The sequence below is a fragment of the Chamaea fasciata genome, unplaced genomic scaffold (genome assembly GCF_029207755.1).
Source record: "Chamaea fasciata isolate MVZ Bird 193981 ecotype frontalis unplaced genomic scaffold, bChaFas1.0.hap1 SCAF_6, whole genome shotgun sequence".
NCBI lineage: Eukaryota > Metazoa > Chordata > Aves > Passeriformes > Sylviidae > Chamaea > Chamaea fasciata.
The window spans coordinates 14253697-14274384 of NW_027094091.1; positions in this window are offsets into that span (position 1 = coordinate 14253697).

The following is a 20688-nucleotide window of genomic DNA, read 5'->3' on the forward strand; positions in this document are numbered from 1 at the left end:
TTTCTTTCCTTTGAGTCAAACCACCGTCACATGACCTCAAAACTTGCACATTTTCTTTGTTCTGAATTTCCTTGGGACAGTAGCTTGTGTTGACAGCACTGCTGCCGCCTAAGTAGATGAGATGAACCAGTGGGAACAGTAGCTCAGGCAGTCTTCAGTGTGTCCCCCATAGAGTCACAAAATGGGGTCCTGCTGATCCCAAAACAGCAGCTTCCTCAATTGAGATGAAAGAAAAGTATACATATAACTTTATTAGCATATTCAAAGGCTCTGAGAAATCATTTCAATCACAAGTACACTTTGTTTTAAACAAAAGCTACAGTTACCTTCATCAATCAAATCAACATACACAGTATAGAGTCAATACTTGTACAAAGTACTACCTGCCTACAAACAAACAAATCATACCTCTATCTTGTCACACAAGACTTCACTTAAATCTAATGAGTTAAGAAACCAAGGAAAAGAGAAGAAGTAAGAGCAGGACTTCTGTAAAAGAGAAATGAAAATTATGTTAGCCAAGAATTCTGTCACATTGGTATAAGACCATACATTTATGAGGATTTATGCATTAGTTGTACAAAGCTGGAGAAACAACCATTAGAATTAAACCAAAACCTTGAGACTTTGGACAGTTGTTTTCTAAAGCGTGCAAGAAGTCTAGTGCTCCGGAGACACTCAGATAATGAGTTGTGACTCTGTAGGGTCTGACATTTTCTTCCTAAATTTTACAAAAATATTAAGATTTCAATGTTGTAAACATTTACTCCAGTACCCTGCCTAATGTAGTCCATAGGATTTTCCTGAATTAACTTCTCATTCAGACCCACTGGCTGCAGATAAAATGAAGATGTCTCTTGGAAAGAGTCATCCAGTTACTCTGACACCACCACACCACACACTCTCACTGAACTACCAAATGTTATATCTGGTAAATTGTTCCAATCATTTGTTCATGCTTAAAATTTGAATATTTATTCTAGTCTGGCTGTGTCTATCTGACAGCTAGGGAGCTTTTTGATGATTTTTCTGGTACATTGGCACTCCATTTTCAGAGTTTTTTTTCTTTCAGAGGTTCTTCCTAGCTATGATGAAATCAAGCTGAGCCAGCTTGTATTTCCCATATAGCAAATTGGTCCATTAAGATAGCAAATTCACAGGGTTTTTTTCTGTTTACACAGGACAATAGCAACAAAGTCATTCACTTGGCATTCAGTATGCCTCAGCTTTCACATTTATAATTATTGCATTTTTATCTTGCTTTTTGCATTATTGAATGTTCATCTTTAAAATTAAAAATCTCCAAGGACACACCAACAATGCCAAAGCTGACAATTTATCACACCTAAGTGAAACTGACCCCCCACCACAGTGTGCATTTTTTGTCACACATTATTATAGAAAGAATCTTAAGATCCTCTTGTGTAGTTCCATAGTGTGATCTAGTGGTCTGTATCAGACACTAGTACTCCACTTAGTGATTTTTGAAATTTGTTCTACAGGTATTCATGATCATTACTCTGTCAGGAAATTATGGAGAGGTCATGACAATTTTCCTTCCCCTTTTTCCACAACACCCTTACCACATAAAACAGAACTTGCAGTTTTAAAATTCCAGTCAAATCTTGCTGTTTTAGTACCAGTGACTAAAACAGATAAATGGTTCTAAACAAGCAATTCAAATTCTTCCTGATTATTACACAGAATCCTGATATTGATGTAGAGATATATTGATGCATAAAGGATGTTTTTTGTTCTGTCCCTTGAGAGTTTGCTTAATTTTGGGGCCTTTGTCTTTATTTGGCATGAAATGAATACTATTTGTCTTCCTCTTATCCTCTCTGAACTTTCAGACTCTTGGAAGTTTTCCATTTTTATAATTCAGCTGCTTCCTCAGCAGAAAGCTTCTTCCATAATGCAATGGACACTGAACATTTTTCATGCTTCTTCCTCTATGGGCATCATTTATTTATATCAAACATCATCATGCAGGTATTTGACTTGGGAGTCTCCAGGGATAGAGGATCACAATGAAGTGCCTCACTACCCAGCCCCTTCAAACTCTTCACGTGTTATCACGTACAGAAGTGTCATTTGTGCTAATGTGCAATTTCACTAGTGAAAATTTTCCCACCAACCTCAAAATGCCTTCCCAGAATGATGTAATGAGACTTGGCTCCATGAAGACAGCAGTTTGTTATTGTCTAGTCTCCTTTAAAAGCTGTTCTTTCCATTCCTTTTAGCATAGTAATCCTGGACTGAAGGATCCTTTTTGGACCCAGCTTTAGCATCTTGCAAGTGGCCCTGAAAGACAAGCTCGTGTTTCTGTTGTGCAGTTCCCAGCTTCATTTGACCAGATCAATCTGCAAAGAAATCCTCTGCAGTTTCCACTTGAAACTTGTCGTACTTGGATATTTCTAAATGTATCTAATTCTTCTTAGCTATCTACTTCTTAGAGTTTCCAAGCATTCTACCTCCCTGGGTTTCCACCATATTCAGTGTCACCCATTTCACCTCCAATACTTATGAAATCCTCCTTTTCTATTTTGGCATCCTCTCTTCAAATTCTTTGTTCACCTTGATTCTGGCTGACCACACACTATCTGGCTTTTCTTTGTTTTACTAATGTTTTTTGGTACCTCTGAGGTTTCATGGCCAAGCCAGTAACTTTTATTGCATATGGGAGGAGTAAACTCTAGTCTTAGCAAGCAAAGAAAGCACATCACCAAGTCCACCTCTTTTCACCGTGGTAATAAATATTAACTTTGTGCAGGGCAAAAACTGCTCAAATATTTTCAAAAACCCTTTCTTAATACTTCTGTCTGCCACCCTTGTCCATCCAACTACAAAGCCAATCCAGGCTTCACAAAGCAGTTGAAAAATACACCAAAGTTCACAGCTTAGCTCAACCTGCTATTTGCTTCCAGTGATTAAGAATTTAAAAGTTTAAACCCCAGGATTGATGTTAAGCCTGTAGGATGCAGTGGCATAATCCTTAGAGAGAAACCTACACAAACAGGTATGCTTTTTTCCATCCTGTTTAGAATCTATGTAACTTTCCAAGATGCCAAATAACTCTTGTCATTTCACTTGAGGGGTGAGAGTATTTCACCAATGCGTAGATTAATTATTTCCCATAAAAAGAACACTTAAACCCACTATTTTTTCCCCAAGGTGTATGTTCATATTCTCACATACATCATTATGTGCCATAAACACTATGCAAATATACATGGGCATAGCTATGGAAACCATGAATATATAAAAGAAATGCACATAACTGCAGTATTTTTGTAGGTACAAGTACTTAGCTGCTCTTTGAAGGTCTGTCTCATAAGTCATAGTGTTTAAGGCAGTATTTTTCCCCTCAGATTGAAAAATAGGTATAATTATCATAAAAGGCACCACTATTTCCAATGCACCTCTGTGAATAAATATCAATTAATTCATGCATCATGGAATGATAATGAAATATTATAACTTCATCTGTGATAACACTGTAACTTTTCATGCCCGTTCACTTGCAATCATCCTCTCTAGATTGCTAATTATATGCCTGAAGCTGTATTTAGTGGAAAAGATTGAACCATTTGTTCTTTTGTATATTTTGTCAGAATAGGAATAAGCCCGTGTGAAATATCTTTGGACTTTTTCACACAGAAAAAAAACTCAGCACTCAAATCTACTGCATTGTTTACTTGGTATAACCGTAAAATACCTCGATTCTGTGTGCAAAAGCACTCCTTGGAGAACACGGGTCCTCTAACCACACACCACACTCTTCTTGTAAGTCTTTGGGCTATTATGTTGTTATGCCATGATATGTGCACCAAAACATTATGGAAACAGCACTCATGAAAGAGCAGCATGCACCGATCTTACAGGTGTCCTGTCCACACAATTTTTCCTGGATCAGCATCACTGGCTCTATGGTGCCCTATGTCTCACAGCACAGATTTACAAGAATATTTTTTTCCCTTAAATAAAAAAATCACAGAAGAAAAATCTTTCCACCCCTTTACTTGTGCACAGGATAGAGCTTACTTGTGCTATCTCTTTAACATTGACTAAAACCTTGTACGTCAGTAATCTTATTTCTGCTTAGCTCCAGGCTAGTTTTGTCAATCTCCTCATTGTAGAAGTTAAAGCTTCCAGTTTCAGTGTTCAGGTTTGATGTATCAAGGTTTGACTGCAGGGATGATGCTCTGGATTTAGTGGTGGATCTGTCTCTATGGTGACTCTTACAGAAATTGTGTTATTTGTGTTACCTGTAGTGATGGGAGAAAATCGAGGCTAGACACTGAAGGTCAATCTGTCAGGGGAAATGGAAGGAGCACTGACAAAGTGCTAGGGCCTGGTTACACAAAGGGCAAAAGATACCAGGTGACTATAATTCTCCCCACTGACTTTAACAGTTGAGAAATCACATCATCTTTAATGATGTATTTAGCTGAGACCAGTTTCAGGGATATGCACATTATTTGACTCTCTATTTTCTGAGGGATGGACTTGGTTGCAGAGGGAAGTATTTAAAGACTACTTGATGAGGTATTTACATTTATGAGATATAGACAAAAATGTGAAATCCTGAACAGAACAGATATCTTTCAGATATTTTCTTTTAATAAATTAATCTTGCAAACTCAGCTGCTCCTGAGATCTCAAAAAATATCTGCTGTTTTAATCTCAGTGGATGTGTGTTAGGACAGCAAGTTTACTGCACAGGTAACAATATTTAAAGGAGGTTGAGTTTTCAAATCAGTTTTCTTACAGTGGAAATTCATGCTTTTATGTCTCATAACATAATTTTCTCTACACCTGAGGTGCTCTCAGCATGTATAAATGCATATTCAGTATCTCCTGTTGATCAATATAAAGTGACTTCTGCAACATGACAATGGTCTATGTATAATTCCATAATAAAGGGCAGGGGGCTGGATGACTTATGTGCACAGTTTAGAGGATTTGTTCTTCACTTCTCAGAAATGCATGTTAAAGTCAATCATGTCAGGAATATCTGAAGAGAGTTGTCATCTGTCATGAATCTGGAAGCCTGTGGGGAAGAAATCTGTGATCTTTGCCCAGTTTCTAATGATTTCACATCACAACTGGCACTAAACAGAGCATGTGGTGATGTTGCTGCCCCTCGCCCTATGTACGGTGAAGCACAGTAGGGTTCCACACTGTAGGCAGCTGCTCCTTCATGCTGGGCTCACAGCATCAGGGTGAGAGGGTGCAAAAAGTTCACAGTCTCCTTTTCCTAATGCCTTAGCACTGCAAACAGGCAGTATCATTCTCCAGCCTAACGTTCTACATGAGCCCTACTAGCTGTGAAAAGAGGGGCAAGAATATTAAACATAATCACTAAGATATGTGCAAAGGGAAACTGTGCAACCATGTAGTTTGCAGCTCTAAAGGAAAAGGAAAAAAGACCCAATCTTTTCACAAGAGTAGACCTCTTTGAAAGATTTTTTTTTTACTTTTACCTGATGATTTTTAGCAAAATAATTTTATTCTCGGCTGCCTGTTCCTGGAAATGGCCCCATAATTGCTAACTTTATCTTCTGCTGCCAGTGTCTATTTAATCACCTCCTTGTTGCATTCACAGCCCACACACTGACGCAAAATCTCCTCCTGTTCTGATTCTTCACCTATTAGAGCCTTGGCCCAAATACCTCTCTAATGCTGAATGAGCAAACACCAAGTCAATGTGAAAGTCAACCAGGCATAACTCGCTGCAGAGAGTTTTTCTATGCACATTCCCCCTTTGCATTTCGAATACAATATAACCTAACAATATGGTCTGAAAGATGCTGGAATTCAATAGCTATATTTAGGTACCTTTTAAAAGCAAATACTTTCCCAGTATATTATAATACCCTTGTTTAACTTTCTGCACTGGTTAATTGACAATTTAAATGCAACTATAAATTTAGTTACTTAGAAGAAGGAATCAGAATGCAGTGTTGGAGTTCATGTCCTTCTCCCTGTGGGTGCTGGCCGTAAGCAGATTTGGTGCTGCAAGCCACCAACGCCATTGAAAATGGAACTGTTTTACTTAAATGTAAAATTTCAAAGCTAGGGTTTCTAAGACTTGAGTTGGTTAGTGTCATATCCACTTATGCCAGCTCTGGAACAACTACATTAGCACTGCAAACCCAGTTTTAGGTGCTTGCAGACTTTGCCTCTCTGGGCCTTGAGCTCCTCTAAGCTTGGAAAATAGATGAAGAGCAGTGTTCCACAACTCTCTTGTGACCGTTTTGTACTCAGGTGCCTGAATTCCTTCTAAGGTCCACTCTGGGTACCTAAGTCCTTGTTTAGTTATGGCCTTGAGGCTTAATTTTAGGTATCCAGGAATTTGGCATAATGCCAGTATTTTGAGGCAGAGGAGGAATTCCTGTCCCTAATCCAGGAGATAAGGCTGTGATATGTGTCCCTGGAATTTACAGAGATGCCCAGGGCCAGTGCTGGGCAGCCAGGTAGCTCCCTGTGAGGACACGGATCTCCTGTGCACTGCGGGGCTGAGCACGGGGCCAGACACCTTCCACAGACTCAGAAGCCATGTCAGAGGTAGCAGAACGGGAGTTAGATTTTGTGGCTGCCAAAAAAACCCAGATGAGTAGGAATCATTTTAGTATGCGTCTGTGTGAAACTGAAGCAATGCAGAGAGAGATCAGGCTGTTCTGCTTACCACGTGTGTACTTCAACTGTGCACAAAATGTGCCTTCCATTGTCTTGCTGCAGAATATGTTATTTCCCCAGGAAAAGGGTAAATACCATATTTCCAGGTGGGGAAGCAGTAGTTTGCTGGATTGGAAAGGACAGCTGGCATGTGTCTGTTGTGGCACTTTTCCTCTGTGCAGTTGTCAGGATGCAGCACAATGCTGGCTGCTGGAGTAAAACAGAATTTTAATGAACAAGCTGCAGGGAAACAACAAATTTTTCTCTAGCCAAGTAATCAACCACAAAACATGCACATAAAATTCATATATGGCAGAAAAACGAGTAAGTGTTTGTGATCCGTTTGAATTTTACTTTTCACTGACCTTCTTGTATAAAATCTAACCTGCTACATCTGTGTGAATGCAAATTTACCTTGAAACTGAAATCCTAGCCTGTTAGCAACTAACTTGTTACTGCCATTAGTAATCTTTGTTGCTGTTTCACACCTTACTTTTTTTTCTGTTACTTAAAAAAGCTCATTTTATGTAAACAATCAATTTATGTGGCATTTTTGCCTCAAATTCAGGCTGCATTTTCAGAGGGTTTATTACTTTGTGGTTTCCACTTCTTACATGAAAAATCATTTCACAGAGTTTGCTTGGACAACGTGACAGAGCCCAAGATTTTGTTTTCTTTTCTACATAGTCCAGCTGTACCAAGGAACAACCTTATAAGTGGGACCTCATGGAATCTGCACAGGATGGTGCATTAGTGGGAGGTGGGTTCTTCAAGTCTAGCAATAGGGCGCAGTCTTGCTGCCAAACAGATAATTTCCACTTTTAAATCCTCTGATATTAAATTAAATCATGATATTTTACAATAAATTGAGCATTAGATAAATTATTTTTTATTATTAACATTTTTTACAATATGCCAAAGGAAGGGTCAGAGTGGGGAGCACAGCACTGTGCTGTCAGCTCTGTTTTATACCTGCTACAATGATAGGGCTGTAGGGACTAGAGACCAATGCCTTTGGTATAGCTTATAGAGACACATATGAGAGAATGAGGTTGGATAAAGAAACCCAAACAGTCATTTTAGTGCTTCCTTCTGCGGTTTTGATGATACAAATTCAAAATGTCCAATACCACAGAGAAAATGGGAATAAAGCTGAGTCAGAGCAGGAGCACAGGATTGAAACCCAGACCCACTGAAATACTGGCAAAGTTTTCATGGACTTAGAGAAGCCATTGTTTTGTTGTAGATGTGTCTCTTTCCCTAGGCTAAAGCACTGCTATTCAACAAATACGGATAGTAGCTGAGAAGCCAAAATAGAGGCTGGTGAAAGGGAATATGTACTGCATTCTTCAGAGTTGACAGTGGCACTCCTTAGTTACTTTTCCTGACTTCAAAAAATTTATAACACTCATTTATTCAGGGGCAGGCCAGACCTCAAGCTTATGTTCCTGCCCTTCAAAACTGCTACTGTAGTCACACAAAAATAAGTAAATAACTACCCTTTTTCTCAGGTTCCTGCATCTAGCTTGGCCCTTTCCCTAGGAACACCTCTCTCAGCCTTTTGGATCTCATGACTTTCATTTCCTGCAGTCTGTATGTACTTTCCCAGGAACACTCAAAGGCAATGAGAAACTATTGACATTTTGATAAGGAAAGTGCAGAGATACAACATGCCCTACAGAGCAATATGCTGTCAGCCAACTGCCTGGCAAAGGGGCCAGGCAGCCTCCTACAGCAGTGAGTCACTTTTCTTTCCGCCACTTCTTTCTCATTGCAGTGAGCAAAGGGGAAATGAAGGGCCTGATCCAGAGCTTGTTGACAAAACACAGAATCTCCCTGCTGGATTTGGCTTCATCATGGGTTTTGGCAGCAGTTCAGTCTTTAACATTTTCCACTCTTGAAGACACACTAGCTGCTATTAGCCCTGCTGACAGGTTCTTCCTTTTCCTTTTTAACCTGTAATTCTTTTTCAGTTGGAGTTATCTGTAGGGTAACTAAGTTAGCATTTTGCTCTGGGGTGACATTTTCATTTCCAGTGTAAAATCTCATAATGAAAGTGGCTTACAGCACCTTCTTTCTCCTTCCTTATGTATCTGACTCTTGTGGAGGCTTCGTAACTACTCCATGAAATGCTGTGCATCTGGACTCTACCCCATGACCTTTTGTAGTCTTTTGTCGTATTTCAGTGTCATCTCAACCCTTTGTTTTATTTAGTGTTGTGGGTTGGTAGAGAGGAGCACTTCAAAGCCTCATTCAGGAATGAAGCCCCCTGCCCCAGCAGATAGTGTCTGCTCTGGCAGACACGCCCCTCAAAACACCAGTGGCTGTTTTTTGTGATGCAGCAGGACATTGCACCTGCTGCTGTTGGCACAGGGGAAATTGAGACCTCTTAACTTGCTTCTATTTCTTCCTGTCAATCCTATGTGGGAATCAGAGTCCCACTTGGGGCAAGTTCTAACAGGAGATGATAGCAAACTACAGAAGAAAAAAGAAGAAGTGTTATTTTCAGGTTACATAGGCTAAGAAAGAGACCTGGTCAAATGCCCAATAGGAATTTCACTTCTAATGTTAAGAGTCTTTCTACGAGAACCTAAATTTACTCCTTTTTATTGAGCAATGTTTTGCATATCATAAGGTGCCAAGTCTACCTTGGGATAAGACATTGCTGAAAGCCAAGGGGTCATTCCTATTCTTCATGCAGATGTCCATTAAGGAAGGAAGTAGTTGCAGGTTTGATGAACAAGAGATCATGATTTGTTTTCAAGCAGTGGCATTTATTCAGGGATATGCAAGGAGAACAGGATTTCTTTCATTATTCATCTCCCTCAAGACTTCCTATGGATTATGGCCTAAACTTAGCAGCTAAGCATGTTTTGCCTGGTGTTTGGAGAATGCAAAAGTTGCCCACACATCAGGACTCCAAAAAAACAAGAAGAAAATAAATGAGGAGAAAAGAAGAGGGGAAAGAAAAGCCTATTGCTTTGCACCTCTGTGAAAGGCGCTGAATTCTTATGCTTCCTCTCTGTTCATGTCTTGCTGTGCTATCTCTAATGTAGTTTATGAACTCCTCAGTGCAGACACCTGCTTGTTTTATTTGCAATCATAAGATGTTCTTTGAATAAATTGCTAACTACAACTATAATATTATTGAGCAACACTGGTATTTACCATAGCTAAAGCAGACAATAGGGAGTTCCCTAACCCAGAGCAAAGAGGTAAGAAGGAGCTTACAAGTGCAGCACAATTAAAAGGTGCTAATATTGTTAATCATTATTAACACTTGTATTTCTGCAGCAGGAGTTACAAGCAGATTCAGATCCCAGTGCTGCAGTGTTGTTCAAAAGCATAATAAGATCATTTCTGCCCTGTATAAGAATGCATTCAAAGGCTTTTCTCTTGTAGAGCATTCACAGATGAGGGAATATTATGAGTCTGAAGAGCAGCTTGCAGGACTCCTAGGCAATGCAGACAGAGAAATAATAATGTTCCCATTATACAGATGGGGAACATGGATATTTGCATCAGCTTACAAAAAAAGACCTGAAGCAGCACAGCGAATCCAAATCTTGTGATGTCTAGTTCTGCATCTTAACTATAAGGTTGTCCTTAAGTTACTGATTATCGGTGTTGAGAATTTCTAAAAATTTCTTCAGTATTCAATCTTTTAGCCATTCAAACCAAACAATCTAAATTTAATTCTCTTGAACTGATACTGGACTCAATTTCCTAAAACTTGAGATATAAAGCATAATGCTATGTTGGTAGGGAGAATAAAAGAACAGCCTTAATGATAAAATTAATAAGATTGAGATAGAAAATTATAGCAAAATTTTTAAACTGACATCTTAATGAAGGATAATGTTACAGTGTCTGAAATCTGTATCAGAGAAGTTTTATTACATCAAATATTATATGACTGCAGGGCATACGTGGTTCTTCAGGTGACAACAGTTATTTGTCTTTGGGAACTCTTTTCCATGTCTGTTTTGTTTAACATACACATTTGTTATTTTGTACATGTTTACAACTCCTCAAATGTTCAATCTTTTTTTCTTAACACAATTTTTATTTTTCCAGATCTTAGCAATTGCCCTTGATATTTCTTATTTGATAATATTATCTAGAAAAAATGAAGTGCAATATTTCAACAGTGTACTATAAACACATGTGAGAGACTCCGTGTTTTGTACAAGCCAGGAGGAAAATAATTAATAATTTCCTCCATTTTAAACTCCTGTTGGGGCAGCATTAAAATGAAAATCTAAAAAAGCCATATCGTTTTCAACACTTTGATATTGCTAAACCCACCAAAATTGTAACATGGCCTTTGCAGTCCAGACTTTCTCTTCTGTCTGATCTCTGAGGATGCATATTTATTTCTTACATGATTTCTTATTGCTGACTTTGGCTGTACCAGCTCAGGCTTTACTTCCAGAAGATTCCTGATTTAATCTCTGGTGGGTTAACCAAGATGACCACCAACATATTAATACCTATTAATATTGCAAAGTTTATCAAAATACTGCTATCTTCATACTGTAAAGCAAGCACTGCAGAGGTAGTAAAGACTAGTACTAATACAGATTTTGGAACCAGTACTACTACCCACACAACCCTCCAGAATGGATATTTTTAATTACTTGATCACCGCTTATTTTTTATCATAGTGTGTTGAACTATGTTTTTTGTACCACATTCTAAGAACAACATAAAGGCTAAAGTTTATGAAGCTAAATCATCTCACTGTGAGCTGAATAATTTCTTCATGAAGGAATGCAACTAGGGTTCTTGACATTAGCAAGTAAATGGATTTCTGAATGCATTCACCGATTTTATTCTCCTACCATTTATTTAGCTCCCTCAAACTCTATTCATTAAGTTATTTTCTGAAAATATCCATGTTTGAATACATTTGTACCATAACATTTCTACAACTAGGAGGGCTTTCACACTTTCAGAATATCTAATCCAGTCTTTTGTTCCTGTCTTTTTTTTTTTCATTGGTTCCTCCTTGCTGCTGACTTCGTGGCAGGACATGGAGTCCAGTTGGTTCTCTGTATTGTTAATTTATGGGGATTTTTTCTGTGTAAATTTTTAATCCCATCATGGGCCAGATGATAGATGAGATCAGAAGTCACATCATTACCTCTTTATGGTATTGCATCTGACTGCTGCTCTTTTGCAGTTGTCTAATTTACTTCCTGTGTTTTCTGGGCCTTCCTTGTAGTTTTGGCCCTTAGTGACTTGTTTTAGTGTTGGACTTGGCTGTGCTCAACGGCTGGACTCAATGTTCTTGAGTCTTTTCCAACCTAAATGATTCCACAATCCTATGTTCCTCAGCATCCTCCATAGTTGTCTTTTTCCTCCTTCCTGTGGTTAGGCCAGCGGCAATGGAGAATGTGGTTATCTCTGTGGTCTCTAGACTTCTTTGTCTTCCTAGGATCAGCAGCTGACTATGCCTTTAAAGGTGCAGAGTGTCTAAAACATGTGAAGAGATAGTTCCTGCTTAATAGCAGAGTTCTTCGCAGATATTCAACCACGCAATGAGGAGCGCCTTCTGGGATTTATCAGCTATGTCATCTGGGTCTTCATTCTCTTAATGTTGAGCTAATTGTTGAATTCAGAGGCAGTACCTTCAGGAGGTATGTCCTGTGTTTACCTCTGCATTTGGTGTTACTGTGGATTAGTACTTGAACACAGAGGGGAAGGTATGCTCCTGCCTAATGTACTTGCAGCTTCTTGGTGACAAATCTTCTTAAGTGTCCTACAGAAAATACATCCCCACAGAAATGAAGCAATTCAATATGACAAAATATAAAAGATGTTCCAGTCTTTTTCCAAGGTTGGGTTACAATTTCCAAAAATACTCGTTTTTGGGGAAGGGAAAAGTCTGTTCCTATTTCCCACTTTCTTTCCAACTAGTTTCAAACTAATTTCTTTCGCTAGCCATTGTATATTTATCCATCTCATGGTGGTAAGTCTGTTTGCTCACATTATCCTTGCTCGACATTGTAGTAATCCTACACTTGGTAGTGGTAAATTTTTTTTTACAGCACCAGGTCTTTGCAACCTAGAAAATTCCGGAGTGCAAGCTCTCTTTTTGCTGTATTCTCCTTGACATTCATTCCCTTTCCCGAAAGGTCTATGTACAGCACAAAAACAGACCATGAGTTTCATCTAACTAATGCAGATGTCTGGTGTGCAGAGAGTGACTCTATGTCACAGTTAGCCCTTTAAGGTTGTCTTATTTTAAAGAAACAGGACCTCTAACATCACAGTACAATTCCTCTTAGACAGTTAAAATAGGTCAGATGAATCACTACTTAAAAACACCTATTTCTGACCACAGAATTTAAGTGGAGTCCTGGGTGACTTGCCTAGCTTCTGGTGTCTGCACTGTAAGTGCATTTAAATAAGATGAAACCCTCTCCTTGAACCTACTGACTCTCCTGATATCTTGTTCAGCTCTTACTGCACATTAGACATGGTGTTCCCACTAGTGTGGTTTGAATACAGCATGCAGTGCTTTCCTTGTGAGGATTTCCAGTGACTCATCATCATCCTGCATATTGTCCTGAACCCCAAGTTAAACTGATGAATATATTTCTCTTTAAAAAACACATCAAATAATTCCTTATGTAAAATGGAAAATCTTTCACATTTAAAAAATCCACCAGTAAATTTTTTTAGTGTTCTGGTTACTGGAACAGTCCTGCTTCTGAAGCTGGGGACCCTTTGTAGGAAAAATGGGAGTATGCTCTGGCCAGAGTGATTATAAGTGGTAAGACATAAGTTCTGTCTCCAGTAGGGTTACACAAGAGCAAGTTGCTATTACAGATGCAAGAGCATGTCTCTGTTCTGCCCTAGATGAGCTTTGTGACCCCCCTTTGGGTGCTGCCTGCCAAGTCAAATTTCAGCTTGAACAGCTGAAGCTTGGCAGAGAGTAAGCAACAGAAAGTGGGATCTCTTCGGGGCAATGGATAGATAACATTAATAATAGACATTGCTACCAGCTCTTTACTAGTTGCTCACTGACAATTCTTTATTTGTGGTCATTCTTATGCCTAGTTTAAAATGAGAGATTCGTCATAATCCTTGGTGATTTTCTTGGATCAATTACATTGACGTGGTTACATTGAAATACCTTCTTTAGAGGGAATAATTTCCTTCCTTAACTTGCAGAGTCATGCTCTGTAATGGAGAGAGATAGACAGGCTCTATCCTTGTAATCATAAAGGTGTAATTCCCAAGTTCTGCCTCTCCTGTTAAGGTCCTGAGGTGAATCATACTGAAGCACTGCACCAGGATCTAAATGGTGCGAAAAGTTTGGACGTATCTTCAAAGTACCCAGGTCCTTTTCTTCTAACAGACCTGGGATTGATAGTTTTTTTTTCATGGAGGATGGAAAAAACCCAATTTAGTTCCCAGTTCTTCTGACTTTCAGCAAAGCAATATCTACAGCCTGTGAAAGTCTTTGAAAAATCCTTCACTAATCCTGACTTACTTTTTTTCAGTTTGTAACTATCTGACTGATTTATAACAGTTTCAAAAGGAATTGAGCACCCCATCTATTATCAATCAAACCTCACCTCTTGCTAAACTGAGAAAGACTATTCCAGCTGTATGGCTGTTACTCACCAGGCACTGTGTACCAGCAGAGATATTAGAGGTCTTGAACTTTGCAGAGAGCATTCTCACAGCACTCACTGAGTTATGTACTATTGCCACAAATTCCCCATGTATCATGATGGGAGTATGCTACACTCATGCAGGACAGCCTTATTTTCAATCAAATTTATGTCAGGCTGGGATATGATAATATATTTTTATTCATTCTGTTACTTGCAACATCAGGTACATCAAGGAGACAGAAGAAGTTTCAGAAGCCCAGGACTCCCAAAATAGCTGGTTTTCTTGAGTGATTGAGTGTGGAATTCAGTTCATCAGACTTTAATCTAAAAACCACTTAAATTAATTCCTAACATTCAGATAGCTGAAATCAGGTGAGATGAATCCCTTTCCAATTCTATCTTGGGACTCCTAGGTTCCTAACTTATGGAAGTCAAGAATGGCAGTGTCAGAGAAAATAAGAAGTTTAGCAATCCCATGTTTCCATCTCTGGTATATCAATGTGAAATTTTTGAAAAAATGGAGCATCGTATCTTGGTTATTTATTCATGCTGGGTTTTTCCCCCCTCAGTTTACTCTTTTTCTTTAATTGTGCTCAACAAGTCTATAAAGGAAAACTTTCTTTCTGGGTACAAGGCAAGTAATGAACATGGCTTAAAATCCAGAATGGTTATATCTCTAGGAGATTGTACTCAACTTCTTTGTCCTGCTAGTAGCTGGTGTGCTACAGGCACCACAATTCAACTGCATTAATACCATGGCTGCAGCAGTCCTGCACCTCCTGTAACTGAGCCAAAGTCAGAAACCTTACTGACATAAAGGATTTTGACTACACTGGAAAAAAACCCAAACTATTAGGTTATTTTGATACTTGCAAATTCAGGGTGGTTTTTTTCCATATAAAGTATTAATTCATCAGAAAAATGAGAATCTATATCAATTTGGAATAAATAATTCTTTATAAAAATGCTAGGGTTTTGTGGGTTTTTTTTGGTGGTTGTTGCTGTTGTTGTTGTTGTTGTTGTTGTTGTTGTTTTTGAGAAGTAAAATTTCTAACTTGAAGTATCACAGATCCTGATATTTCTGTTGCAGGCTGGAAACACTGATTGCTCATGATTAACTTTTCACCATTTTATTCAAATGCTTGACCCTCTGCAAACTCAAGTTCTGCAGGCCAGTGCAAGGAGGGAGTCTCACAGTCCAGTTTCTGAGAAATGTCTGTGGAGAGGCTGGGCTCTGATTTGGTTTTCTTCCCACTGTCTGCACATGGAATGTGGGTAACAAAGCTTATACTAAACTTGTAAGTCATATTCAAATGCAACGTGGAGTTTTGTTTTTTTCTATAGGATAAATCCTGTTCACTCATTTCTGTGGTGAAATCTGCTGCCTCCAATAGGATTTTCCACCTGGAAAAAAACACTGGAGAAACACAGCACTGGCCCAAGAGCAAACTGCTGCCCTTCTCACTACTAAAAGATGCACTTTTGAGTGCAATCAAAGTAGGTTTCAATGACATTTGACTCTAGGTTTGTATATGGCAAAACAAACCTATAAAACTCCACTTACCCCTTCTACTTCCCTCTTTATTTACAAAGGTGGAAACTTACAGGATGTCTTAGCTGTAGACCATAAAACTCTTTTCAAAAACACATTAAGAGTGTCAAAAACCACCTTTGAGATGAGTAACATCTTTTAAAGTAATGGGCTAAATCAAACCAAAACCTTTGCTGACATTTTGATTGCATTTGTGTTAGTTGGTATAATGAAAAATTAACTTTACACATAAAAAATTTATTGTAGCTTCTTTTATTGCCTAGGAAGAAAAGTTAGTGTAGCCAACTGAATGATGCTTCTTCGTGGGTTGTCACTTTATACACTTTATTATTGTAACTTATGGGGATGTTTGTAGGCAAAGAAATGTTATTTATTCTGTTGTACTCCCATTTGCTCACTCGTTGTGCTCATCATGGCTATTAGTAATAAACTTCACAATATCACACGTTAATGGGGTTATTTAAACTAGAACTACTATAGGTTAAAGTGCAAACGTCTTGCAGTTTTCCCATGTTCACTCACAATTTTTCAATAATGTCCAAGTTGTGCTCTGAGTCTGGGAAGAATCACACACTTTAGTGCAATAGTTTATGAGGAAATGTATAGTTATTTAATAAATATAGAGGAATTGAAGCTAATGCCTGTGTATCATTGGGTGTGTCCATTCATTTAAAGGATTATTTGATACTTTTTTGTGGGAGATAAAAGATATTTAGTGCCATTTCATGCAAATTGCAAATACTTGCCCACACCGGAACAAACTTTGAAAAAAAATTATTGTTGAAGTCACCCTTGTTTTTCTAAGTGTTAGCAAGAATGAGAAGCAGTCAAACGGCAGTTACCCAAAGGCAAGAACATTGGTGATTAACTTTATTATTGCTTGTTATGCATTTTCATTTGCATGCTGCCCAGATCTATAGATCCATAATTGTCCTGCACACTTTCTGCTTGAAGGCTCTTTTGAAAGAAAAGAGTAAGAATTTAGAAATTCCTAATAGTTTTTGTAAGAATCTGTTTTTCTTTCTGGCTGCCTTAAATGTACACTGAGTAATTTTTCCTTTGTTCTTAAAATCAGAATGCACACGTGATCAATAATGTAGCAAGTTGAATATTGAAAACACAGATTTTTCTATTGCCTAATAAAAGTTATCAAACTTTCCATGATGCCATGCTTTTATGCTGAAATTCATAAACTCCAACCTGACTTTTCAGATTATAATTATTTTATTTTATGAGTTTCAGATACCATCACTGTTCTCTAAATCAAGTTTTAGCTATGTAACAGAGTAAAGAACAGCATGTATTAAAAAGTTGATCTGATGAAATTACATCACTTCCAAATGCAGATATTCCCATTATTCAGAAGAAGCCACTGATTTTTCAGAGCACTTCCTGATCCTCCCGAGAGTGTCAACTAGTGATGAGGAAACCTCTTGGTAAAAGTCAGTAATGTAAACTTCAAACACCATTTTACATGACAGATGATAGCTATTAATTTGTGAATAAATGTGTGTGCCATAGGACATATGCCTATATGTGAAAATCCAGCACCATCACACCTCAAGCTTAAGCAAAGAAATAGCTGGGTGGAGGGAATACCTTGTGCACCTTGAAGGTCAGATCCTCTCAGTTTTACATGAGCTATCCCTAGCTTACCTGCTATAACCCAGTTTGAGATTTGGATTCCACCTCCCCTGCCCCACCACCTTTCCTTAGAACAGACAAGACAGGATCTTTTGTTTTGAAATGACCCTGAAAAGTTCAGACCAAAGCCCTTTCAAATTCCACTATCTGAAATGCAGAAATCCTCTATGAAATGCTGCCAAGCATTGCCATGGCAACATGATGTCACCTGGTGACAGAACAAGCATTGTAGCATTTAGCTGAGACCGTGTTGCTTCCTCCACCAGAAAAAAAGGTGATTTTGAAAGCAGAGAACCATCTGAGCAAAGGAACATCTGCAATCTAAGCATTTCCACTCATCTTCAGGGAGAGAAACCACTTTCATTTCTTGTCTCTGAACAAGGGGCAGAGTATAAATCACAGTCAGGAGACTTGATAACTTGCATTATCAAGAAGGGAAGTGAATGGAGGATAAACTTTTATAAGCCAGTATGTATCTTAAAGGCAAGTGAGCTAGGGCTCTGGGAGCCTGATTCTGTAGACTGGCTGGCCCTCAGTAGTAACGGGTTGGGCACTCATCTGTTGCTCAGGAACTCAGCTTGGGCTCCATGAGCTTGGCTCACTTGTCACATTGCACACATTGATAATATTTCACTATATTTAGACACTTACAAGCAATTCTGACATGTATTAAATTACGGGCTTTTCCTCTGAGTGCCTGGCAGATTTTAGACTGTGCTTTAAACTTGTGAGGGTGGATCCTGATTACGTGGGTGCACTGCTTCACTATTATGGTCCTCAGCCAAGAAAAACCTCCCAGTCAATATGCTTTTCCTCCAAGCTTTTAATACCCTCCAGAGCAAGACAAGTACAGAAATTACCCATGAAATCTGCTACAGCACGAGGAAAATAAGATATTTTGGCATCGATTGGAGGTGAAGAAAACAGGAAAGGGGCTGCTGGAAATCTTGGCCACTAGAAGTCCCATATACGAGCAATTGCAGCATTCTCTGGAGAAGCGTAATGCACATAAATTTGCCTTTTTTGCTCAAGTGTGTTTTTGGCTTCTTTACTGCCTCCAAATTATGGAATACATGAGGGTCCTCAGAGATGCAAGGCAGAGCCAAAGCTGCCTTACAATGCACTGTGGATTTTTTGCTAATGTGCATGTCAAAGTTCTCACTAATTTTAATCTGAGTTCACAGTACTTGCAGCATCAGTGAAACTAACACCTCATAATGACACCCAGGCAAAACTGCAAGGCAAATGTAATTTCAATATTTACAGCAAAGTTCAAGCACATTTCAAAGCTGTGAGCCAGTCCATCTTTGTTGGGTTTTATTTGGATTTATACCAAGAACATTTAGAAAAGTTGTAACTGGGATATTAATTTCTCCCATTTTCTTCCAAAGAGGTTATATCACTTCAAATCAGTTGTAGGATAAATAAGAACATTTTTGAGTGGAGAAGAACTCTAAAAAATATATTTAGGAACCCTTGAAATCATACAGAATTTTAAAGCATTCTTTCTTGTGCTGATATTCTTTAAGATTTGCTTTTCTATATTTCTGCTCAATAAATGAAATTAAAATATATTTATTCTGACCTTTCAAAATCCTTGCTATTTTGATGTGTGCATAAAAGTCTCTTCAAATTTCCTGTTGCACTTCCGTTGTTGATTTAAACCCAACAAAATTTAGTTGTGTATTTTCTCCTCACACTGGTTGAAAACCAGTCTCTGATGTCTCTGAGCCCAGTCCCTCACTATGTCTTTCTACACCATATCACTCATTTTGTAGACCTACTGAGCTTTATTTTAGACTCTACTGAAGTGACCTTTCCAGAATCCAATTTTTCTAACAATTAACAATTGTCTCCTAGTTTCCACTGTTTTTATATTCACACTTTTCTCCTAAGTCCCACTGAGTTTTCTCATCAAGGCAGATGAAAGTCAAAACTTGCTCTATCCCTACAATTCATAATCTGTCTTGCCTGGCTATCTCTATAACTATTTTTGATACATAATTTTGCTGGCGTACATTTTAACAAGGCAATATCCTTACCTCTCTAAGAAGTGTGGATGATTCTATGTTATACTTCAGTGGCAATATTTTGGAGCAAAACTAAGCTGTTTTCCAGGGTGTATTATAATTTGCTACCACAATCATCAGGGATGAAGTCAGTGAAGACAAACCTGGGTTATTGCAGTTTTACACTTTAGAGGGCACTAATTTTCTTTGAAATCAATGATGATTACACCTTAATTCTTAAGGATTTATCTGAGATCAATTGCTGTTCAGCATCTCTCAAGTTCAGGTTTTGTATAAAGGTGCTGAACCTTGGATTCAGGTACCCACTGTTAAAGACTCTTATTAGGAAACACTTGAAATGGGGATTTAATCCGGAAGGAGTAACTCAGATTGTGTATATACTATGTTCAGTGACAGTGACAAATGTGAAGGCACTGGGCAGCCAAGATCAAGGGTTTTACCCTGTCCAGCTCATGCTAACAGTCTGTTGCAAGTCCCATTTCACTGGGCAGGAGTTAACTGTTGAGCTGCAGTCATATTTCACAAGATTTTTGACTTAACATTATATGAATTATACACGGTTTATAAAATGATTAATTAATCAGTGGAAAATTAAGTTCATAGATGTTTTCAAAATCTGAACTAGGACATTCATCAGCAGAACTGCTAAATTTTTAATCAAGTCTACTGTGCTTGATGTAGCTATCATTCTAAATTGCCTTCTCTCTGCTGGTCCTCTTACTGCAGTATATATTTTAGCATTATCCTTCCTCATGGCTAATTGAATTTTTTCAGCTCAGATTTAAGGCAAAGTGACATGCCACTCAGCATTTTCTTCAAAGGACAGTCTTACTTACTTTTAACAGATGAAATGCTTTAAATATTAGGAGGAGTGAACTCCAAAGTTCTCTGGTTCCCTCTTACTTAGAGGCATCTTTTAAAAGGAAACATGGCAGAGGTATAAAGAGTAAGGAGTTTGGCTTGTCTTGAAGATGAGGAACAATTTGAAATTCTCTGGTTTGGATTTGTTTAGGGATTTTTATTCCTTCAGTCATTTCTGGAAAAGGTCTAGATGAGAAGCAATGAGCAATAAAGTTTGTCCAGCTATTTAACTATCTCCCATCCCATGTAAGAATTCAGTTGCAATCACAATTTTTCCTGTTCTACAAAA